Genomic DNA, 19,207 nt, shown 5'->3' with positions numbered 1-19,207 from the left:
TTCTTTTATGCTTTGGTCAGGCTATGAGATTGAAGCTATTTTACATAGCTGTTGTTCTAAGTACCACATATAACAGAACGTTTAAATATCCCATGATAAATTTTGGTTGTCTGCTGAATTTTTCCAGAAAGTTCTAACAACAAGTAGGAGACCTGGGAAACAGAGAGCAAAGACCTAAAAAAATAGACTATACTAACTATGGGTCAGAATTTTCAACTCTATTATAATATAGTTCTCATTGGGACATGATAGCTAATTCTTAAAAGATTTTATAAACTAAGATATCAATGTGATATTCTGATAACTAATCATGTCCCAATAGTTTACGTATGTAATTCTACAATATCATTTTTACCTTCTAGAATTTACCTAATACTATTGATGACACTGAGAAATCAAAACATATTGTCTCAGCTCAGTGTACCAAGGACAAAATATGAAGAGATTTCAGTGTTAATAGACTAATATAAATAAATTACTAAAAAATGAAATAGAATAAAGTGAGAAAATGGTTGGTGGGCTTTATGGTGGTGGGCAATAGCTTTATGTTTTGGTGTCTTTGTGAGTACCTGGTTCAAGTTTCAGTAACAGGCAGTGACTTCTGTTATATAAAATTTGGTACCATGAAAGTGAAAAAGATTGATGGAGAAAGTGTTAGGTATTCTCTTGAAAGAAATGCTTATCACAGCCTGCCAATGACAGGTGGTTTTGATGCCCTTAAAATGTGTAAGTAATCTTGGAGAACTGTATTAGTACAAGCAAGGTTATAACAAGTCAATTAAAAATTATATACTCAAAATATAACTGTATGAAAATATCAAGGAAAATAATACTTTGAAGGAGAAATATAGAGAAAAAATGAGAGGTTTGTGCTATATGAATTAGAGGAGGAAAATAAACATAATTATTATAGAAGTTATTGACATTAATTTATATTTGTATTTAAACATACATTTAAATATAAAATTAGATTTCTAAAAAGGGTAATGAAAAATTCTAAGTATTGGAATTAGCTTAAGGATCATACTAAGACCAAACTTAAAAAACTCTTTTGTAATCGTGTAGGCTGTATCATTAGGTAGTACATATGTACTCCTTGCTTCCTTCCTTAAAACTATTTTTACTAAATAATATATACAAAATAATTTCCAGGTTAAGTTTTCTGTTTGGTCACTACATCCCAATACTTGGTATGTCATTCTACACATTCCCGATACTTATACAAATTGATTCTCAATGGCTCAGCTGCCAACTACATTCACCGAGTTGCCAAACATTTCTTAGATACACGACTGTGCTTCACCCAAACACATGTCTGTACATTCTGGAGCTGCTGCATACATGTCATTTACCTGGGCTCACTCACCCTCCTTTGTATGATTTTTTTTCAGGAACACACATTTGGAATAAACTACATATAAACCAGACTCAAATATTGTCACAGGCTGTCAGCACCTATAACTATTGGAAAAGCGTTCTCTTCCCTTTCTGTCTTCTTGCTTTCTACTGTGGAACTATTAGAACCAATTTCCCATAACTACTGGGAAATGAGGAAGTGGGAATATATAGGCCTGGTGACTCAGTAATACATTTTTCTCAGGACACAGATGGGAAAAAGTTAAAATACAGTAGAGCTCAAAGAGGTTTCAAAGGTCATTATATGAGCAAAAACAGAAGTATGTTAGGCTCAATTTTTGTTCCCTGACTTAACTGACTAGCTTATAGTTTTGATTTAGTATTATTTCAGGATAAACATAATCTCAGAACCAAGAATGACCTTTTGAGTTGAATATTTTTTAAAAACCTGTAATATATTAGTCTTTTCTTTTTAGCAATTTCAGTATTTTCACTTTGAGATATTTTGCAACAGAATACCAAAAGTATCTCAAAATGCTTCTAAGTTTTGATTTCATATTTATTCTGCTAATTCTTCAATGTTATACTTAATAGCCAAAAACAAAATTTGCTACTGAGTTAGTCACATTTACCCCTTTCCTAAATAGTAATATTTCTATCACTTGATTTTGTTTTCAATTTCTTGACATTAAAACAGCGATAGGGCAGGCATGGTGGCTCACACATGCAATCCTCACACTGTGGGAGGCCAAGGTAGGAGGATCACTTGAAGCCGGGAGTTCAAGCCCAGCCTAGGCAACGTACTGGGAAAGGAGGAAGTGGAATAGCACCTAGTGGGTGACACAGGCCTACAGTCCCAACTACTCAGAAGGCTGAGGAGGGACAATCCCTTGACCCCAGGAGTTCAAGACTGCAGTGAGCTATAATTGAGTCATTACACTCCAGCCTGGACAATGGAGCAAGGACTCTGTCTCTAAAAAAAAAAAACAAACAAACAAACAAAGCAATAGTATTAAATATGAGGATCAATCAGTATTTCAAATTTAAATGTATTTCAAACTCACACAAAATTATTATAAGCACTGACTTTAGAATGAATATGGCCAATATGGTTCTAGTCCAACTCATTTTTAACTTACAATAAAATTAATAACTTTCACTGTTAGAAAATATATGAAATGAAATGAAAAACTTAATAATGTAATTTTCTTCTTGTTCTTTCTTAAAATATTAACTAACGCTGTTTCTCATATGCCTCTGTAAAAAATCATCAGAAGTTTCAACTAAATTTTTACACTGTTGAAATAGATACTTGCTTTCATAAACTTTAGTTTCTTTTGGAAGGGGAGAAAATGGGGGAAGCTTATAACTAAATTCATGTAATAAATGTACTTATTTTATTCAATGAAAGGATTTAATTTGTTTTAAGTTTACTCTTTTATTTTAATTTAAAGAAGTATCATAGTCCAAAGGTATGAGATCAGGTTTGGAGCATTAAGTCCATATTTATACTAAACCATACATAATCTGGGACTTATGCACAATTTATTTGCTTGCAGTCTTTGAAGACACTCACATAATAAAATCAGAATATCTTCAATAAGTTCATTGGTTGGAAATTTTACTGTTGACTTTACTTTAGAGTTGACAAAATTATAAGTAATACATTTAATTACATTATTCCAGCAAAATATTCTAAAATAGTTGGATGAAATTCTGAAACATATTCACATTCACACTCAACTAATGCAGTAGACATTTTCTTTCTGTGCATATGTGTTTGTATATACAAATAAATGTATTATATGTAGATGGCATAGTCTTGAAGCAAAACTGCAAACTAGGCCAAATTAGTCTTCAGTTCTCTTAGCCTTAACATTCGATCTTTCCCATCTCTTTCAGTAGCTGAGTTCATCTTTTTCTCCTCCTCTTCTGAATTAAACTCAGAAAGATGTCTAATAAATTCATTCACATTAATGTATAAATGACTGATTGCAGATGAAAGTAGAGGTATTTGCATTTTAAAAGATATAAAGGCCTTCAGCTAAAACATTATTTTTCAAACTGTATTCCATTGAGTTATAACTGCAATTCTTCAGCAGTTCTGTAATAAATGTAACAAAAAATTCATTGCCAGATGTTGGGACAATAAAAAAAACTATAATAAAAAATATATTTATAATATTAACAGTTATCAAATCATTAACTTGTGTTACTAGACAAAAACAACTTCTCCTCTTTTTCTTCCTCCTTTTTCTCTCTATATAGGTAGATGAATATATAAATAGTTATACATACCCACACACACACACGTATGTATATGCATATAAAGAAATGAACAACTGGCATTCCTGGAAAGTCTGTCGATCTGCAATGGACATTTAAAAATATGTTTCTGCACATTTCGTGAGAAATACTGTGCAAATGGGCACATTAGCACTACAGTGCATGGGAACCACATGCAATTAAAAGGCCAGCAAATTCAGCTACTTTGGCATGGCACAAGCACCAAACAACATATGGCAATCAGTGTACATGAAAACAAAGTGACAATACCTAAATGAAAATGTGGACCACCGTAAGATGTATTTTTCTTCATAAAGAAATTGTATCAGTTAACTAACTCCCCCAAATATTAATAATAATTTTGTACTGGTTTATATATCAAGCACACTTTTATCAGAGAAGATTTAAACATGCTCACAACTGCATGTAAGGAGCCAGCAAATGAAATTGGAGCATCTCAGGTATGTACACAGAATAAAATAAACTTGACTAATTGAAGCTTTGCAGTTCAATGACACAGCAAGAATCATTATGTCATGAATTTGTTTTGTCGAAGGTGAAAAATTCTGTTAAAAAGACACTTTTGAAAAGTATTTTTTAACCAACAGTGAGGACCTCTCAAGGAATATGAACCAATTTAGTTATTCCAATTGATTTAGCTTTGAAGATCCAAATCCAACTATTCCAGTTTTCAGTAGTGGAAACAGAATGGTTCAATATGGCTGAGAAGCAACACACTCATACTATTTAATTATATATATATGTGTGTATCAGGATATTGCCAATACCACAAAACCAAAACAAAATGCAGAAATCTATGAAAAATAAGATATTATCGCAATGCAACTGTCTTCATCAAAATAGATCCATATTCTCACAGATTGATTGTGGGTTTTTTGTTGTTGTTGTTTGCTTACTTTGTTTTGTTTTGAGACGGAGTCTCGTTCTGTTGCCTAGGCTGGAGTGCAGTGGCGCCATCTCGGTTCACTGCAAGCTCCACCTCCCAGGTTCACGCCCTTCTCCTGCCTCAGCCTCCAGAGTAGCTGGGACAGGCACCCGCCACCATGCCCAGCTAATTTTGTTTTTGTATTTTTAGTAGAGTCAGGTTTCACTGGGTTAGCCAGATGGTCTCGATCTCCTGACCTCACGATTGACCCTCCTCGGCCTCCCAAAGTGCTGAGATTACAGGCGTGAGCCACCGCGCCTGGCCTCTCACACACTGATTGTATTGAGTGTTAGCAATTAGAACTTCTAAAATGGATTTGCACAAATAAAATTTCAATGTTCTCTTTTACTTACTGGTTTATAAAATGTCGATTTTTTAAAAATTAAGTTGTTGACTGCTTTAAAAAGTTTGATAACCACTGAGCAAAAGTAATTATATTCAAATTATAGAGTTTCAAACATTTGCCAGAAGCTAAGGGAGCAGCTGGACTTTCTGCCTGAAACCTCATTAAGTAGGTGACTGTCTACCCTGCATATGGATACAACTGTCCAGGTACCCATCATGCAAAAGTTTATTTAAAAAGTAATTAACATATTATATTGTCCAGACAAGTTTCAGTGATTTCATTCACATTTAACAGCTACTCTTTTCTTCGGGCAGAATTTCCCAAAACCCAGCAAGGACTCCACTGATGGAAAATGAGATAGGTTAGTGGGTACATGGATGAAAATTTTAAAAGTTTAATGGTTTCATATTTACTATTACAGTTGTCTTCTCTTTGTGGTAAGAAATGCTGAGGTGTTTACTATCATTCATAATATTAATCAAAATTTCTTTTAAAAATTAATTCATCAAAGTAAAAATAGAGTAAAACAACCTACCTGATAATTTAGAAGATACTTAGATATTGCCAAAATGGTGAAGGTGAAGTCAGAAAGACTGAAGTTTAGAAAACTACATTCAGCTGTTACAGTTTTCACCACCTTGAGAGTGTCTGCATAGCCCCATGTGGGAATACTTAGTTTAATCACTTCTATGCATTTCACGAAGGTGGCATAGTGTTCATGGTTCTTGGTGCAGCCACCAGATTCCAGTGGCTGGGCTCAAACCCCAACTCTGCTGCTTATCTGGACAACTTTGGGCAAGTAACCTCATCTCCTTGTACTTTAATCTCCCTATCTCTAAAATGGGCACAAAGAATGATGCCTTCCTCATATGGTGACTGTGAGAATGAGAAAAGATAGGCCAGATTAGAAGCTTAGAATAGGGGCCAGTACGTAGCAAATGCCTAGTTAATAATGCTAGCTAATATCTCTCATGGAAAAACTTAGGCCAAAAAAAAAAAAAAAAAAAAATCAAATAAGTAACCCCACGTGGAAATACTTTACTGTAAACATTGTTTTTATTCTTCATCATCTTGGATAAAATTTACTATGTATCATTTTCCCCAGAACAAACTTTTCCATACACTTTGCACCAAACATATCCTCATCCCACCCTATTTGATCTCTCTGTGCACTGTTGGGAGAGACTGTGTATCTGACTGGCTGTCAAGGAGTCTCTCTACTCAAGTGACTTTATTACTATTAATTTTGTTAACTCCCAGAAATTATGAAGAAAAGCAAAACAAAGCAATACAAACCAAATTGATCAAAGAGAATAAATGAGCTGATGTCTGTGAAAGCTTGGCAAAACTTAAATTTCTTTTGCTTCTGAAGATAAATATGGTTTCTACCATCATTCTTAGCAAACTATCACAAGAACAGAAAACCAAACACCGCATGTTCTCACTCATAGGTGGGAACTGAACAATGAGATCACTTGGACTCGGGAAGGGGAACATCACGCACTGGGGCCTATCATGGGGAGGGGGGAGGGGGGAGGAGGGAGGGATTGCATTGGGGAGTTATACATGATATAAATGATGAATTGATGGGTGCTGACGAGTTGATGGGTGCAGCACACCAACATGGCATAAGTATACATATGTAACAAACCTGCATGTTATGCACATGTACCCTAGAACTTAAAGTATAATAAAAAAAAAAAAATATGGTTTCTAGCTCCAATGTCTTCATCTTTAAAGATGAGTTTTGGAAGAGCTCACTGGTGGTGAGTGCTGGAAGAAATGAGATTCATCTATGTGTGCTTTACATTATATTATCCAGATAATTGTACGAAGTATTTCAATATTAAGATTCTCACACTTTGTAAACCTTGTAAAAGTTATTCTTATTTGAAAGTTGATGGCAATGGACATTTGTCATCCATTATTATCAACTTTTCTAGACATTTCTATGGGTTATTTAGGGTAATTTAGAAAGCAGTGTTTTAAGTTGTCTAAATATAAATGCAATATTCATTTTAGAACTGTAGATGATATATTTGGCGTTCGAACACCGGCAAGCAGAACAATTTCCAAGCATTTAATTTCAGTGATTAAATCAATTAAATTTAGAAACGAGAAAAGGATTTCATGCAGCATTATTATACCTGGTTGTGAGAATTGTTGAAAAAGATAATGGCATTTGAGATGCTCCATTTCACAAAAATATATGCATACACTAATACCATGATATTTTCATTGGTTGAAAATAGATAGATCCAAACATTTGCTACCTAGTAACCTTTAAGTAGATGTTTCAAAATGAGTTCCTAACTATGTTTTTAAACTGCCTCCTTTGAAATTTTTTAGCAATGTTAATGCAAATAATAGCACATGCTTAATAAGACTAAATATCAAAATTGCTGTTAAATTTAAGATTACATCATATACCTGGGTTTCTTAATGTGATGGCTCTAAGATTTTTTTCAAGTTATAATTTTAAAGTTTGTAAAAAGTAATAAAAAGAAATTAGAAAATATAAGGCATATTTCTAAAATGTAAAAATAAAAATATTTTCAATATATAATACCAGGTACTTTTATCTTTTGTTTGGCTATCCTATAAAAGCATATACATTATCGAGAAGCATTAATGAAATTTCTATTTGTCATAATACTGTAAAAACTGCAGACACTGGTAGCTCCTAGAAATTTAAAAAGCACAAACTAGAAATATGAATAATATTTTAGAGGAACTGAGCCACTAGATGACAATATTTAGAATATATTCTCAAATCCCTTCTGAAGCTATACAAATTACCTTTTCATGACCATCATTATTGTCCCCTTTCCCCTTGTTCAACAGTAAAATTTTAAAAATCTGATGTGCAGTATAATTTTAAAAACAAAATCTGACAAGCAGTATAATACTATAACTTTTTACAGTAAAATTGGTAGGACTGCAAAGCCATTTTAAATTGAATGTAACAGATAAGTAATCATTTAAACAGAAAAGTGGTGTTTTCCAGTACATAAATGAAATCATCACAATTGATCATCAACTTCTTCATTCCTGAAAAGAAGTTGAAATTAGGAAAATGGACAAAATCCAAAAAGGTACACAGGAATGGCAGAATAATGAGCAACTTTCTATCACCTAATGAATGTAGGGAAACAAGAAAAATGAGTTTTTAGCATCAGTCGCATTTTGAAAAATATCCGGTTTATTAATCAATTTAATAGTTGCAAGGGAAAAAGGAAATGAATGTGTTAACTCCGGATTTTAATTAAGGCTCAGATTGTTAATCTTGTATAACTTCTGAAGAAGAATATACCTTGTTTATTTTCAAAATTCTACATGCTATTCTAAAACCCTTCTATATTTCTAGCCATTGATTTTTGCAACTACAGACAAGATTAGAAAATACAAATGCTTTAATGGGTATGTTCTGTAGACCCTGACATCTGATATCAGTGTAAAATTATCATCTTATTTGTTTCTGTGGCACAGTTGTCTAGTCCTCTGTCTATTGAAAATAGTGGCAGATCACCTACCTAGAGTAAGTCTGCATCTTAACTTTAAGTCAATTTAACATACGCAGTGGTAGAAATATAAAACAGATTTCCAAACTAAATAAATATTGCCTGATAATATAATGCTTAAGTAATTAAATAACACATATAGAGTATACCTTCTAATAGTAGACACATAAAGTTTCCAAATATGAATCCATACAAATTTCCTAAATATAAAGCTTGATAGCAATCTCGCTCTTTGAGGGTAATGATTTGAAGCTAAGGTGGTAGATAGCTCCCCAGAAAATTACAATTCTTTTTTCTATCATCAGGATATCTGACAATAAATTGGGGAGGATTTTTAAATAACATAAGCATTAAAAAACTATTAAAAAGACATGAAATCAATTACAGAAAGTATGAAACATAAGTCATAGTTACTTTTTTATTGATATTAAAAACCATTTTTTCTTGTTCCTCCAGATAGAGAATAATAACTGAGAAACACTATAACCTAATTGAGAATAAAACTTCAATTGTACCATTTTGTGAAATGACATCTCACCAGCAATTTAAAGTTATACCAGAAGAGATATCAGGCTTTTATTTTACCTTCTTTATTTATATTTTGTTTTCTAATAACTTTAATGGATGTGATATAATGGCCACACTCTAGCACTTGATTCTTCTTGCACACATTTATCTAAGAAGGGTGCTAGGAGGGTCCAGTGAACTGCAAAGAAACTTGTTTCTTGAAAAATCAAGTCTCATCATCTACTAGTATTTGAGCTGTATGAATCTGAATTAAACAAAGCAGCTAACCATTGGAGTTCCACTGCCATGAGTTTAGTTTCCATGAATATGGTCTTTTATTATATAGAGCTAATTATCACATGAATAGTAGCTCCTTGGAAGTGTGAAGCCATTCTGTTTCGTGGAAATACATAGAAGCTCATATAGTTCACGAGTTCCACCACACTGAGAGTAATCATTCTCTTGGCTTAATGAAAATAGTTCCATTGTTCTTCTTTTAATAAATTTGAGTTTATCAACTCAGGTTATTATTTTAATGTCTGCTTTAGGCAAGGTTTGTTAGCTGTTGTACAGTATCAGATATTAATCAGATTAAGTATTGACGTCTGAATATCATAAGGTGACAGACATTTGCAGGAAGAATACAAATCTACATGGATAAACATGACTAATTTAAAATAGCCCTGGGGAGCATTTTTTAGAAAGTTCAAATACCTGAATGAACGCTGCACTGTTATTTCAATTATCCCATAATATGGCACAAAATAACAATCTCATTTCATCCTTTTATTTACAAAGCTGTTTCCATTATCATTATATTTTACCTGCTCAGGCTCTGAAAGATTACTCCTCGTTGAGAGATTCATTAGAAGAGAATAATTATATTATATTTCACAGATTGGCAGAAAGAAAATGTATCTTTGAACAATTCCATTTCCCTGAGCAGTTGTTCATTTCAGAGTTGAAGACAGGTCTATTAAGTACTTTCTACCCTTTTTAAACATGTCAAAGCTAACTATTAATACTGAAATCAGTAATTTCGCTCTGGTTTAATAAAAAATCAGCTGCTATTTGTAAAACTGATTTTTTGTGAATAAAACACAAACAATATTTTCAAAAATACTGAATAGCAAAGAACATTAATTTTATTTTGCAGAATATATAAATGCATGTCTCTTCTGATAATTAAAGCCCTTAGCACACTGACTTGCTTTCCTACTAATGCTTCTTAACCCAAAAAACTACATAAAACATATTTTCTTACTAAGTCTATGATATTCAAATTTTCAGAATATCCTGTTAGAAGAATAGTAAGAGATGGAAAGTCAACTAGTTATCAGAGAACATTCCATTTTTAGATTTACTGCAAGACTGTTTCATGGAATTTGTGATAAAACGTTTTATTCAAAATTAAAAAGTCATGTGCATAAAAATGTGACTTCCATATAAAATAGGTTTGAGAAGTCATTTCATATTTTAACGTGTTTTTGCCATGAAATAACCTAATTATGGTCACTTGCAAGTAACTGAAGATACTACTTATACATTTCTCTAGTAAGTAATTGAGCAAAAATGAAATACCGTGTTAATCAGTGACAGCTTTACAAAAACTTTTATACTTGATGATAAATACTTTTTTCCCCAAATGTCCTCGGTATTTTTGTCTTTTTTTCATGACATCACTCTGGCCAGCTCACCACGAGTGCAGTATCAGAATATCTAGTGAGTCTAGTGGGAAGCAAGGAGTCAATGCATCTTTTACTCAGTCTAAAAGTATGAAAATGCTCTTTTGATTTTAAAAAGACAGTAATTGTATCAAATTTAACAATTTACAATGTGTGTAGGATTTGAGGAGCTCTTAGATATGCAATGAAGTAGTCTGCGTGTCTCATTTTAAAAGTATGTTAACTAAAATATACTGATATATTAACAGTGGTGTTTTGAGTTGGATATTTTATACCTTTGTGTAGTTAGATATCGTTTTCAATTCTTTGTTAATACATTTTCTGTTTCTTTTTAAATTACTGGAAACAGTTTCTTCCAAAGGTTTTCAATAAATTCTTTATTGTAATTGTTTTGTAAAGATAAACTATTTTAAATTTCTGTTTGCTTTTTTTTTTGTTTCTCATTTCTGCTCTTTGTCTTCTGCATATTGTATATGTTATCTTTGTAAACATTACTTTTCATCCAAATGTTCATATAAAAGTCAGCAATCAAAAAGGAACTATAACAGGTGTTTTCATTCTTGAGGAATGAAATGAATGTGCTGTTTATGGTAGATACTGAAATTTAACTTCCTTTGCAATTCAAGAGCCATTCTGTTGTCCAAAACATTAAAAAAAAATCAAAACTGAAATAAATGAATTACTATAGATATAAAAGTTGAATTAAACTAAAAAACACAACTGACATTTGAAACCCCTGTGGTAGACTTTAGTACACATGAGTATTTACTAGTGAGTACTCAGGTATGTCTAGTGTATATGTGTTGTAATAGAGTGTGTGTGTTTGCATGTGTACTTATTTTGTTAATGGGGACAGGCTAATAATGGACATGTAGATTATCAAAATGAAGCATGGAATAAAAACATACTTGAACACAAATTATTTTGGAAGCCCTAATCAGAAAATCAGGCATGCAAAGTATCACTTCAAGAGGAAGGCGGGTTCGGGGGTGTTTTTGTTTTGCAGAGGAAGCTGATAGTAGGAAACAACAAAACAAGGTTCTCCAAGAAAACAAATCATTACGCCATTACCCCAAAGGAAAGGAGGATGGAAATGTAGTCAGGAGAAGGGAATTCCGTCTTTTGTCTTATTTTTTTTTTCTTCCACTAGTACTATCTCTTGAGAATAATGTTTTCTTCAGATTTCATTACTAGTCCTCCTCCAGGTGAGAATGTCCACTCTATGGTGATTCCTGCCACAGTAGTTGAACAACCCACTCTTCTCGGTTGACCCTTGTAGCACTGCTGCACCTGACTCATGCACCAGAACACAGTAGCTTGGGTGGGAAGACATTAATTCTAAGACTGTATTGACTTTTCTTTTGGTATTTTTTGGTTTTCAGTCTTCCCAAAGGTGCATGATAAAAATGAGTTATCATATTCCACGGGCAAGGGAAAAAAAGAGCAAATTAGTATCATACCAACTGGTTTATCAGAATGCTCAACTTACCCAGGCTGCCTTCCTTCAACTTTCTTTTCCACGTAGTAGCCGCTGATAGGGAAGACTTTTGACATGGACATTAAGGGCTACTGTGTTTCCTACACACAGCTTTTAGTTTTGTGCACTATAAGTGAGAGGTGACAACGTGCCAGCAGCCCTCGCTCGCTCTTGTCGCCTCCTCGGCCTTGTCGTCCGCTCTGACGATGCTCGAGAAGCCCTTCAGCCCGCCGCTGAGCTGTGGAGACCCCTCTCTGGGTCTGGCCGAGGCCAGATCCGGTTCCCTCTGCTCACCGGGAGGTGCGCAGGAGCCGGAGGTGTGTGTGGCGCTCGCGGCAGGTGCGGGTTCTGGGTGGGCGCAGGCTCAGCGGACCACACTCGGTGCGGCCAGCTGGCGACGAACTCCCTCTGGGCTGCCGCAGCGCCTGGGCTGGGTGCTGCAAAGTCTCACCATGGGTGCCAGTGAGAGGACAAGCCAGCTGGGCTTCCAGGACAGGTGGGGACTTGGAGAAGTTTTCTGTCTAGCTAAAGGATTGTAACGCACCAATCAGCGCTCTGTGTCTAGCTAAAGATTTGTAAACACACCAATCAGCACTCTGTCAAAACAGAACAATCATCTCTCTGTAAAACGGACCAATGAGCTCTCTGTAAAGTGGACCAATCAGCTCTCTGTAAAATGGACCAATCAGCAGGATGTGGGTGGGGCCAGATAAGGGAATAAAAACAGGACATGGGTGCTAGCAGCAGTAACCCAGGGAGTTCGTGTTGTAGTTTGTGGTGTCTTTGTTTTGTTGCTCTTTGCAACAAGTCTTGCTGCTGCTCACTCTTTGAGTCTGGTGCTTTTTTGTTAAAAACAAAAAAGAAATCTGTGATCTAATTATCTTTGCCACGTCTGTCTCATAACCTATATAAATGGACATAAACATTTCTGACTTTTCTACCTCCTTGTGTGATTTTTACAGCTCTACATTTTAAACAATGATTAAGTAGAAATATAAGATAATACTCTGTAAAATTTAAAATATGCACAAAGCTACCCATCTAGAATATTTGAAGCACATCCAAACATATAGCCCACATTTACTGCAGAAGTGAAGGGGCCATTTTCTAACTGTGCACCAGTAGCCCTTATAGAAATGAGTTCTGGCACCACAGAAGAATAAAAATAAATATGATCCATTTTTTAGTTTATGGAAAATTTTAAGTTTTCTAGAAAGTTGTGATTAAAGTAGTAGAGTCCTCATGACTGGACATCTTTAAATCAGTTTTAATGAAGAATTAGGTTCTGACTGCTTTCTGGTCCAGCTTTGATTTATGATGTGTTTTAATCATCCTTTCTGAAGAAAGGGGCAATTCCTATTAAAATGTTTGTCCCAATAAAAGTTTACTAAAGTTCACTCTTTTCAGGTATTGGGATGATTAGAACGCCTTATTTATGCAGGTAATTTCTTACTGTCTCGTCTACTCATTTGTTGCTTTCTTCTTCATGGTGAATCGTGGGATATCGTATTTTCTTACTGCTTTCCCTTCCGTTGCACATCTACATCGCTCACTTTCTTAAGATTGTATTGGCCAACAGCACTGATCCCCTCGGAACCACATAACCTAATCACCATGATGACCCTCACTGATCTATAAGCAGAGACCACGTCACCTCAGCAAATAGTTCAGGTTGTCCCTGTTGCTCTTAAATTTCTGATTTCCCCCTAGAGGTGCAATGCATTTCTGGTGATGCACAGAGCTGTTCGTAAGAGCACTGTCTAAGTGGCTGTAAGGGAAAGTACAGGCTGCCTAAGAAATTAATGTGAGGTGTGGCTTGCGGGGTGAAAATAAAGTGTAAGAGAAAACAGAGAACAGGTAATGGGCCCTACCTAAGCTGCAAAACTCTTTTCAAACAGATGGTGACTGCGTGCCAATAGATGTGGCAATAACTGTCAACAAGATTTATGACGCTTTAACATAGACTCAATACGAGAGGGAAGGTTGAAAGAGTTCTATGATTTTGTTTAAAGTTTAGTGTCTCCTGCTTCTGAAGCAACTGTTTTTAGGCAGAACTCTTGTCTCATTGCAGGACACCCGCAACTCTCAGGGAAACTGTGAGGTCTCAAGACTTTGAATATGTATCTTGTCCTCGCGTGTGTTATTGTTTTATTCTTGGTAGTGATTGTTGATGCTGCTATTTTTAAATTAAAAAGGAAAACATCACAGGGTAAAGTGCAGTATGTCTAGGTTCTTAGAAAATGTAGAAAGTATAATTATTGTTTTTTGCCACCTGGTAATGAGCTTCCACCTCATATGACGTTGCTCATTCTTCATGGACAACCCTAGATAATTATGTCTTTAAGAGAAATAAGTCCTTGAAAGAATGATTTTCTATTGTTCGGTTTCCATTGCTGCTGGTGTCGTGTCTTAAATCTGACATTATTTATTTATTTATTTTCTTTTGTTTGCCTTTTTCTTTTCTTTTTTTTTTTTTTTTTTTTTTTTTTTTTTGAGATAGAGTCTCATTCTTTTACCCAGGCTGGAGTGCAGTGGTGCAATCAATCTTGGCTCAGTACAACCTCTGCCTCCTGGGGTCAAGCAGTTCTGCCTCAGCCTCCCAAGTAGCCGGGATTACAGATGCATGCCACCATGCCTGACTAATTTTTATATTTTTAGTAGAGACTATTTTGCCAAGTTGGCCAGACTAGTCTTAAACTCCTGACCTCCGGTGATCTGCCGGCCTTGACCTCCCAAAGTGCCGGGATTACAGGCATGAGCCACTGTGCCCGCCAAAACTTTCCTATGTATATATAAAATTTGCATACAGCTCTTTTACCATAAATGATCAGAAAATGAGGAGATTATGCTTTTATTAACATATTTTCCCCTCAACTTAACTAATATCTTGATTAACTTCTGGTTTCTATCTTTTTCCTTCATTAGGAATTGTGTAAGATGAACAAAAGATTTTGTCCGGACTTTGAAGATTTAGTGAAATGGAATTCAGTTCTTGAACTGAGTGAAGTGATTACTCTGGTGTTAAATCTGTTGTTTTCTAAGGCTAATAGACAGGTTTTTTTAAAACCATTTTACAATGTTTCATGTATATTTAATGGACAGATAACAAGAAATAATCATGCCAAGACCAGAAATGTCAATCTTCATATAAGCCATTCACTCAATAGTTTAATATGTGTCAGCCAATCTAATTTGTGACAACTCTTCTCACTCTACTCAAGCCCAAGTAGCCTTTTGGATACTCATCAAACACATCAAATATGGTATCATCTCAAAGCCTTTGCACTGATATTCTCTCTACCTAGAATATTCTTATCTCAGATCTTAATATGACTTTCCGTGGCTTCACATGGCTTCTCACTTGCTTCTTTCAGATCACTGAAACAGGTCATTGTTAAAATATGCTCTCTTAGAAGAAGCTGTCTCTGATTCCCTGTCTAAAATATCACCCCATCTCCTCCCATTCCCTACTCCCTCTCTATGTGTTATCCTTTAAATGAACCTGAACGCTGTCATAAACTATAACATATGTGCAGAAAAGTGTATGTGTCTTATATGTGCTGTCAATGCATTTTGACAGTCAATACACCTATGTAACCACTCTCTCAGATCAATAAATAGAACATTACCAGCACCACAGAAACCCCTAGTTCACTTGCCCTACTCAATATGCTGACTTTTTTCACTATGAATAAATGTTTCCCATTTTTATATTTTATAGTAGAATGATATAGCATATATTCATTTGTGTCTGGCCTTTTAAATTCCATATTTTCATTATTTTATAGTATTCATTTTATGAGTATGCAGTTTTTTCCAGTGGGAAGCTATTACTAATTTACTGCTATGAACATTATCATTGAACATTATTTGTTTTTCTAGGTATAAATTGAATAATAAAAATTGCTGGGTCATAAGGTATGTGCATGTTCAGCTATAGTAGACACTACTAAAAGTGATTATACTGATTTGCGCTACAATCAGCAGTGGACAAGGGCTATTGCTGCTTTACATCCTGTCCAATACTTTGAATGATGAGTCTTTTTAATTTAGGCATCCTAATTTACTGTTCTGTAAATATGCATTTTCTGATGACTAATGATGTGAAATAGCATTTTATGTGACCAGATCATTTGGACATTTTCTTTTGTGAAATATCTGCCCAAGTCTTTTGCCTATTTTTTAACTGGTATCATATATTATTTATATTTGAAGGAATTAGAATCTTTTGTTGTCTCTATGGGTTACAAATATATTGTTTCACTGTGTGCCTTGCCTGTAGTTTACAAAGTCTTAAACATCAGAACATCTTAATTTTATTAAAGTCCAATGTATCAATTTATTACTTTTTTCTTATTGCTTTTTATCTGTAGTATTTAAAAATAATTTTGAACATCTGCTATATTATTTTTGAGAAGCTTTATCTGCTTAACTTTAACATTAAGATGGAATTGATTTTTGTGCCTGGTTTAAATTGAGATCAAGAATAATTTCTTTTTTCATGTAATTATCCAACTGACCCAGCATTATTTATTGAAAAGACTCCTACACCTACTACTCAGTGGTAACATAATCTTAATCCCAAGTTTCTATTTATGAGTTTATTTATTTCTGAACTCCATATTCCACTAGTAGGGATCAGAAACCTTTTCCTGTAGTGTCAGATAGTAGATATATTAAGCTTTGGGTCATATACTGTCTGTCATACCTACTCATCCCTGCCACTGTACCCCCAAAACAGCCAAAAACAATACCTAAATAAATGGGCATGGTTCTGCTCCAACAAAAACAGGCAGCAGGAAACATCTGGCCCATAGCCACAGTTTGCTGACACTTGTTCTACCCTATGGGTCTATTCATCAGTCTTTATGCCAATACTACAGTTTCCTAATTAATGTTTTGTTAATCAATTTGTTAATATCTCCCCTCTAAAATAAATAAATAAATGAGTAAATAAAGAAATAAATAAATACCACAAGGATTTTGAATACAATTACGTTGACCAATTTAGGGAGAACTAGCGTTTTTACAATCTGAGTCTTCTAAATGGTGAACATGGTATAGCTTTCCATGTTTTTCATTTTAGTTTCTCATAATGGTTTATAACTTTCTGTGTAGCTGTCTTATGCCTAGATATTTGGTGTTTAATGATGCTATTCTAAATAATATATTTTCCAACTTTTACTCTCTAATTGTTTTTGTTGTACCGAAATACAAAGCTTTCTAAAATCACTTATCAATTCTAATACTGTGTCTATAGACTGTTGGACTTTAAATAAATATAATCATGTCATCAATAAATGATGACGGTTCATTCCTTCCTTTTTACCCTTAATCCTTTTTATTTTTATTTTTTTTTTCTTATTTCTCTGGTTAATGTCTCCAGTGCAAGGCTGAATACATGGGATGATAATGGACATTGGTGTCTTGTTCTTGATATCAGAGGCTATGGGCGAGATTTCAATATTTCACCATTTCTCTAATGTTCCTTATATACTTTTATGGATACTGCTTTTCAGGTTAAAGATTTCTTCTTTATTTCAAATTTACTATGTTTTTGTTATAAAAACATGTTAATTTTTATAAAATTATTATTTTTCATCTATTGAGAGAATCATACTTTTTATTCTTTATCCTGTGGATGTGGAGAATTATATTGCTTAAAATTTTTTTTGTGACAGGGTCTCACTCTGTTGCCCAGACTAAAGTGCAGTGGTGTGATACTGGCTTACTGCAGCCTCTGTCTCCTGGCTCAAGAGATTCTCCCACCTCAGCCTCCCAAGCGGCTGGGACCACTGGCGTGTGCCATCATGTCTGGCTAAGTTTTGTATTTTTTGTAGAGACAGGGATTTGCCATGTTTCCCAGGATGGTCTCAAACTCCTGAGCTCAAGTCATCCACCCGCCTCATCCTCCCAAAGTGCTGTGATTACAGGCATGAGCCACATTTCCCGGCTGCTTAATTTTTAAATTTTAAAGGAACCATATATTCCTTAAATAAATCTACTTGGAATGATATGTTATCTTGTTATACAACACTGTATTTTATTTATTAATATTACATTTAAAATTTTGCATCTATGTTCATGAGAATGGTCATGAATTATTTTTCCTATCGTGTCATCGTTAGGTGTATTTAATAAAGTTCTGCAAACAAAAAGGGCAAAGTTGGTAGGCAGTATGATCTGCACTTGTGAGTATGGCTCTAAATACTTTATCTAATAACACAGAGGTTTATAGCTTTGTGTCAGACGCAGACCATAAAATGATTCTATTATAGGTCAAACTGAAATGCAAGCAGCCCTATAACTTAAGCTATAGGACAGACCCTACAGTACTATACACACACACACACACACACACACACACACACACACACATTTTATTTCGTTTTCCAAATAAAAGATAAAATATATATATGTATGTATATGTATATATGTGTGTGTATATATGTGTGTGTGTGTATATATATATGGAAAAGATGCTTTGTGGAGTTGATGACACACTTCAATAAGAGAATCACAATGTAGTCTAAGGCTATGGAGCAAGGCTATGGCATTGGCAGCAGAAAACTATATGTCAACTGAGAACCAGATCTGGACATGCTACTTGGACTCTATAAATATGAACATCTGACCATAGCAAGTGACCATAATGAAATCACAGGGCCCACCATATGCTGAGTTTTGTTAGACCAACCAAGTCATAAGCTCAGCAATTCATTGTAAGATAGAAGTAGAACACCTGAGTCAGACATGTGTAGGGCCAGAGAACAAGGAAAGCTGCATGAGTGTCTGTTGTTCCCTACCACGGCTGGATCCCCACCTCTCCCTCAGCTCCCACCTATGACTCTTAGGACCAAATGTCAAAGAAGGAAAAACTTTAACCATGGTTCATGAATGGTTTATCTTGCTTTGTTAGTGTGCTTCAAATAAAAGGGCTCCTATTCCAGCAGTGCTTCTTTTGGGGTAGTGGAAAGGAGAAATTCCCAATGAGCAGAGCTCTGGGAAGCCTGCCCACTTATCCTCTGTATAGAGAGTAGCCCAAGGTGAGAATACACATGGACCTGTGTATCTTAACAAAGT

At 34.6% G+C, this 19,207-nt stretch overlaps 1 protein-coding gene across 19 annotated transcripts in view; it reads left to right on the top strand.

The window, feature by feature from the left end:
• Positions 1-19,207, top strand: part of DGKB (diacylglycerol kinase beta) — an 832,080-nt gene that overhangs the window by 640,505 nt on the left and 172,368 nt on the right. The window lies entirely within an intron of this gene.

The sequence above is a fragment of the Rhinopithecus roxellana genome, chromosome 6 (assembly GCF_007565055.1).
Source record: "Rhinopithecus roxellana isolate Shanxi Qingling chromosome 6, ASM756505v1, whole genome shotgun sequence".
Lineage (NCBI taxonomy): Eukaryota > Metazoa > Chordata > Mammalia > Primates > Cercopithecidae > Rhinopithecus > Rhinopithecus roxellana.
The sequence above is the reverse complement of the archived record's forward strand: the minus strand, read 5'-3'. Positions and strand labels throughout refer to the sequence as shown.